This window comes from Octopus sinensis, linkage group LG6, assembly GCF_006345805.1.
Source record: "Octopus sinensis linkage group LG6, ASM634580v1, whole genome shotgun sequence".
In the NCBI taxonomy this organism is placed as follows: Eukaryota; Metazoa; Mollusca; class Cephalopoda; order Octopoda; family Octopodidae; genus Octopus; species Octopus sinensis.
In genome coordinates this window covers 10,063,456-10,070,955 of record NC_043002.1, presented here as the reverse complement: position 1 = coordinate 10,070,955, position 7,500 = coordinate 10,063,456, and the positions used below count along the sequence as shown (strand labels likewise).

Sequence of the window (7,500 nt, the reverse complement as noted above, 5' to 3'; positions counted from 1 at the left end):
TGCGGGGGGGGCATCATAAACATGTGTTGAGAGGGATTCTTTGGGGTTTGAATAATTCACCTCTGGAAACATGGGTGGTTCGTTCAACATCCTTAAACAACCCTTATTGAGAGACCTTTTGAGTAGGATGGGTTACTCGACCAGAAGGAAATTCTAACTGGGCCCCACCTTGCAAGGTCATGTGCTGTTTATCTTGATATGAGATCGCCATGTCGCGCACATATGATTGTGATGCATGTGCCTAGTGTACCCTTATCAGACGGCTAGTCATGATGGGTATACTGGGCTTCGTATATTTTAGCCCAGTGTCACTCTGATGGCATGCACTGCTCTCTCACTCAATAATAATAATAATAAAGGTCACAGAAAAGTTCACAGAAAACGAGAAAGCAACCATACTCTGGGATATGCCAATACACACAGATAGAGAAATTAAGGTCAACAGACCAGATATAGTTGTTAGAGATCATGAAGAAAAAAATGCTTTCTAATTGATGTATCAATACCAGCAGATGACAACGTGTCTCTAAAAGAAATGGAGAAACTTTCAAAATACAAAGACCTGGAAATAGGGGTAACTAGAATGTGGAATCTAAAAACAGAAACAGTTCCTATCATAGTAGGTGCATTAGGTATGATAAAAAAATATTCAGACAAATACATAACAAAAACACAAGGACTTACAAACACATATAACATACAGAAAATTGCACTACTGGGCACTGCACACATCCCACGCAAAACACTTTCAATACAGTAACCATAAGACCATCAAACCAAACCACAGCACATACCCAAGGCACATAGAGCTGCGCTCGGTAACGAAGGGAAAGCACGTTTAAAAAGTAAAACTACTGAATAATAATAATAATATTAAAGAAGATTCTTTTTCTTTAACAAGGGTGACCTAAAAAAGAATACAGAAAAGCCTAATCATCGCTGCTCAGGACCAGGCAGTGAATACCAACTCAGTGTAAAAGGATATATACCACACAAATGCAACGGACAAATGCAATAGTACAAGCCAAAACACGACAAGGTAGCCCAAAACCTCCACTGGCTACTATGGATATGAGGTCACGTGTGCTTGGTACCATCATACACCAGAAATGGTAATGGACGAAATGGGGAAGGCAAAAGAAGATGAGTCGATTACATCGACGCAATGTTTAACTGGTATTTATTTTTTCGAGTCCGAAAGGATGTAAGATAAAGTTGACCACAGCGGAATTTGAACTCAGTACAGAGCAACGGGCGAAATACTTTCTTTGCTACCCACAAGGGGCTAAACACAGAGGGGACAAACAAGGACAAACAAACAGATTAAGTCGATTACATCGACACCAGTGCATAACTGGTACTTAATTTATCGACCCCGAAAGGATGAAAGGCAAATTCGACCTCGGCGGAATTTGAACTCAGAACGTAACAGCAGACAAAATACGGCTACACATTTCGCCCGGCGTGCTAATGTTTCTGCCCGCCTCAGTGATAATAATAATGATAACGCTTTCTGCCTTACACATGAGGCACAAAATTTTGTTGAAAGACTATAGTCGATTTCATCGACCCCAATACTCAACTGGTACTTCTGTTATCGATCCTGAAAGGATGACCAGCGATGCCAACCTTAGCGGTATTTGATGTCTGAACTTAAAGAGCCGAAAAAAATATATTTAGGATTTGTATTGTCACTCAGTAAGATATTCAAATAATTCTAAACGGCAATGATATGAACTGGAGTGACTTAGAAATGGGGTCTCTGATGTTGGAAAATATTTTATAGACTTTACAAATATAGAAAGGAGGAAAACTGGTTCCTGGCATGTAAGATGTTATTGATATTATTTCGCAGTTGGCCTGATATAGCTTTTTCGCATAGGTTCATGCAACAGCAATAGGGGGAAAAGGAATTAGATTAGAGTTATTTACCATAAACCTGTTCAGCAGAATAAATGAATAAAAAAGGCGAACAATGTGAAAACTTACTATCACCAGAAACGCACAGAGCTGTAATTAAAAGTATCGAATATATAAACATCTGAAAGAAGAATAGAAATAAATTAAATTATATTATAATATTTAAATTTAAGAGATGAGGAATTATGCACATTATTTACATTATTTACATTTGACGGATATTTGTCCTCGTCTTGTTTGTTGTTAACACAAAGCTTCGGCTGATATATTCTCCAGCCTTCATCAGGTGTCTTGGGGAAATTTCGAACCTGGGTTCTCATTTCTAAGGTATTTTTCGATGATATTATCATTATTATTATTATTATTATTATTATTATTATTATTATATTATTATATTATTATTATTATTATTATTATTATTATTATTATTATTATTATTATTATTCAGGTTACTGCCTGGAATCGAACTCGGAATCTTGGGTTAGTAGCCCGTGCTCTTAACCACTACGCTATATGCCCGTAGTGCATATAGTGCTATATGGCGTAATAGTAAAGAGCGCAGGCAACTAACACCAAGATTCCGAGTTCGATTCCAGACAGTGACCTGAATAATAATAATAATAATAATAATAATATAATAATAATAATAATAATAATAATAATAATAATAATAATAATAATAATAATAATAATAGTAATAATAATAATAATAATAATATAATAATAATAATAATAATAATAATAGTAATAATAATAATAATAATAATAATAATAATAATAATAATAATAATAATAATAATAATAATAATAATAATAATAATAATAATAATAATAATAATAATAATAATAATAATAATAATAATAATAATAATAATAATAATAATAATAATAATAATAATAATAATAATAATAATAATAATAATAACAGCCTGCCCTGGTAGCAGCTAGACGTGTCTTTCGCTGCTCTGATAATTCAGCAGCTGAAGACACAGGAATTCTACAACAACTGAAAAACAACTTTTAAAAACTGGAATATCTAAAATTTTCAGTGAGTACCTAAAATCTCATTCTAATTAGCTTTAAAAACTCGATTATCTACAATTTTATCCGGACGAACACACAAACAATCATCTTTAAAAACTCTAATATTTACAATTTCCTATGAATACCCAAAACCCTTCTTTTCTCTGTGACTAGCCAAATATGTAAACATCCCTGTTTTCTCTGCAAGAACACTCTTAGACGCCTCCGGTTATTCAACTTAAGCAATTTATATATATAGAAATTAGATATATATATATATATATATACAGACATTCTATTACAACCAAAAAACATTATTTTGAAAACTGTAGTATCTATAATCCTCTGTGAGTATTTAAAATCTCATTCTAAATAACTTTAAAAACTTGACTATCTACAGTATTCTCTGGACGGACACACAAACGATTATCTCTAAAAACATTACTATCTACAATATTATGTGAAAAGTAAAACTTTCCGTGAACACACAAACGATCATCTTTAAGAACTTTAATATCTACACTGTACTGTGAATAGCCAAATAAGTAAAAAAATTCCTCTGCAGGAACACTCTTAAACGCCTCTGGCTATCTTTACTTAAACAATTTACAGGCTTAAAAACTTGATTATATTCAGTTTTCTGTGGACGAACACACAAATGATCATCTTTAAAAACTTTAATATCTACAATCTTATGGAAAAAAAATTTTAAATTGCTAAACACACACAAACGATCATCTTTAATATATACATTGTACTGTGAATAGCCAAATATGAAAAACCCCAGAAATTTCTACAAGAACACTCTTAAACACCGCCGGATAACTAATTTAAGCAATTTATATATATAGAAATTATATATATGTGAGTGTGTATTTTATTTCTGTCTTTCTATCGGTAATTAAAACATACAAGGTGAGTTGGTAGTAAACACATATTTGACCTCTGCTGACTGCTCCTTTGCTGGACCACATGGGTACAATCACTCTTTCACCCCTCGCCTACTCCTATTGAGTCTATTTATAAACTAACGATATCTAACTGTATGACTGCCATCCTGCCTATCTACCGCGAACCTGCCCTCTCCTTCCTCTAAATAATAATAATAATACACTGTTGCCATGACTACAAGGAGTGACCACAGGCCGGCTACGGCTGCTATAATGGTACGATTGTAATTGTAACGGCAACTCAGAGCTCAAAAATGATAACATTATCGTAGCACCAAAATGTTTTTGGAAACTAAAAGGAAAACTAAATCAGTATACCAAAATCGCTTCTCCTATGGTTAATCTGGAAGCGCGTCCCCCAGGGAAGAGCCAGCCTGGGATCGAAAAGTCATCAACTGGCACAAACTCTTCTCCGAATACGGACATGGATGGTCACTTGAACGGGAAATTCCCCAACTCGAGCCCTCCAAGTTCACCACCATAACCACCACAGAAAGAAAAAGGTAAGCAGAACAAATGGACCCGAGAAGAGTATAAAGAAGTAATATACGCTTATTACTATGCATTAGGTAGGCCATCTCAAGAGAGACACACCGCAACCTCTTACAGTATATGGAGAACACGGAATCAAGACAGTAGACCCTATTTGGACGAGAACAAATTGGCAAATGTGAGGAGGGATATCCTTAGAAATAACAGACTCACAGACAGTGAAATAAGCGCGATCAAGCACGCAACGGAAAATTACATAAATATAAGACACAAAGGAAATGAAGAATCAGATGAACAGTATAGCCCGCCACGAGGCTTAATTGAAAGACTGCCATCTGACCAAAGCATGCAAAGTACTGAAGATACAAGAAATTCTATTGAACCTGTTAAAGATAGTCAGGAAAATTATAAAATAACAGTAACTGAAGATCTCGCATTTGCTGAAGAACACAGAGAGTCTATGGCAGAAATGAGGCAGAAAATCCTGAATACGCTTGAAGTTGTAAGACATACAAATATGAATGATAGAGAACCACTTCATAAACTCTCAAATACAAACCAAAATAAAAAACAAATCAAAATTTGCAATTATGTAACAAATGAAATAATACAAGAATTAAAACCTGATTTTACTGAGTTAAATGAAATTATTTACGCTTCTGCTAGGGCAATTGAAACCAGCTGTATGCCCCCGAAAAAACAAAGAAAACCAAACCTGGGAAGAAATCAAACCTGGAGAAGTAAAACTTATTCTTGCTGGCGATAACACTGGAACATAGATATATACAAGAAATGAGGTGATAACGGGTGTTTTGTAACATTTTGCCTTCTCAATTTATGACCCATCATAAATCAAATAATAAAAATTTCAATAATATTTGTCAGGAAAAACGGCTAACAGCTGTTGTCAGGAACGAGGACAACGATGTCCCTTAGCATTTCAATTTAACTTATAGCATGCTACATCCCTAAGGTAATCATCGTCAAGTCCCTAAGGTAAGAAATGTGTGGAATGTCACATTGTTCTTTGTTTTGAGCGGGAATTCCTAGTATGATATCAGTACAACTGTGATTATGTAGTATAATAAACATACTCCGGGCTCTCTCAGACATTTAATTTCCCACAGGTAATAACCCATAGTGTGTTTCTGTTGCTCTCTCCCTCTCTCTCTCTCTCTCTCTTTCTTTCTTTCTCTCTCTCTTTCTTTCTTTCTCTCTCTCTCTCTCTCTCTCTCTATCTATCTATCTATCTATATATATATATATATATATATATATATATAGATAGATAGAGAGAGAGAGAGAGAGAGAGAGAAATGCAGGACTGCTGAAATCTACAATTTTTTTTTTCATTCACTGTTTATTTTCAATTATGCCTCTCTATTGAAGAGCGTAGGCTCGAAACATGAAAGACTTTTTCATTTTTCTGAGCGCCAAACTAATACAGTTACTTGTTATTCATACATTTGTCCTGTTTTTTTAAATATAAATTTCAACTATATATATGTACATATATGTGTGTGTGCATGTATATATATATATGTGTGTATGTGTGTGTATGTGTATGTGTTTGTGTGTGTACATACATGTATGTATGCATATGGGATGGAAGCACTCCGTCGATTATGACGATGAGGGTTCCGGTTGATCCGAATCAACGGAACAGCCTGCTCGTGAAATTAAAGTGTAAGTGGCTGAGCACTCCACAGACACGTGCACCCTTAACGTAGTTCTCGGGGATATTCAGCGTGACACAGAGATGTCTTGATTAACTGAAAGTTTACACTGTCGCAAGGAGGTACATGTTAATGCATGGAAGATTCAATGAGATAATTGAACACGTGGCAGATTCAATCAGAACGTGATATATATATATATATATATATATAGATATATATATATATATATATCTATATATATATATATATATATAATATATATATATAATATATATATATATATATATATATATATATCACGTTCTGATTGAATCTATACACAAATATATACACAAATACACCCACACGCACACAAACACAAACACACATAACTACACACACACACTTATATATGGGATATATATATATATATATATATATATATATATATATATATATATATATATATATATATATATATATATATATTATATATGAAAAAACAAGTCAAAAATAGAAAATGCTAAGATCCCAGATAAAAATTCCCCAAAACAGAAAAATAGCTTGTGTTGGCTAAAAGCTATTTTTCTGTTTTGGGGAATTTTTATCTGGGATCTTAGCATTTTCTATTTTTGACTTGTTTTTTCATATATATCAACTCGTGTGTTCCTTTTCACCCTTATACATATATATATATATATATATATATATAGGTATATGCATATTAAACTATGGTTGCCGAACAAACAAATACAGGGTCATCCACGTAACATTTCATATCTCGAACATTTAATCACATAATGCTTTTTCTTACACATAGAATATGTATAAAATCGTACATGCATAAAATCACGGAAGATGAAACACAATTCATCAATACAAGCATCTATGTGAAAGAAAAAAGCATTATGTGATTAAATGTTCGAGATATGAAATGTTACGTGGATGACCTTATATTTGTTTGTTCTGCAACCTTAGTTTAATATATTTGTCTCATTTAATTGAGCACTTCTATAGCAGTCCTATCAAACATTTTGTTCCTGATAAGAAACAATCACTTTATTATAGGTATGTGCATATACATGTATACTTCATATGTGTGTATATCTATCTATCTACCTATCTAGCTATCTATCTTTCTCTTTTTCTCTCTCTATATATATATGTCTTTATTTGCCACACAGAGGGGACAAATTACAAAGTAGAGCTTTCTTTTTGCGGGATGTAAAAAAAAAGAATAGAAAATAGATGCCTGGTGCCTATGTTTTAAAAAGCCGGGTAGCCACATTTCAAAATTTCAAATTATGCCAACATCAAGCAGATTGTGAGACGTCATTCCATGATTGACTTCATCGAAGCGTTTCGCAAAGTGGAGGTATATCACATCCACATGTCATAGTGTCAAACAGCTTCTTTCTGGTCGGAAACCGTACTAGGTATCAGTCAGCAAGTCATTT

At 33.5% G+C, this 7,500-nt stretch overlaps 1 long non-coding RNA gene across 1 annotated transcript in view; it reads left to right on the top strand.

Moving 5' to 3' along the window:
• The first annotated feature begins 2,353 nt into the window (after positions 1-2,353).
• LOC118763702 overlaps positions 2,354-7,500 on the top strand; it is a 12,339-nt gene continuing 7,192 nt past the window's right edge. The window contains exon 1 of the long non-coding RNA XR_004999458.1: positions 2,354-2,368. This is a non-coding gene — a long non-coding RNA (uncharacterized LOC118763702). The remainder of the gene's footprint in view (positions 2,369-7,500) is intronic.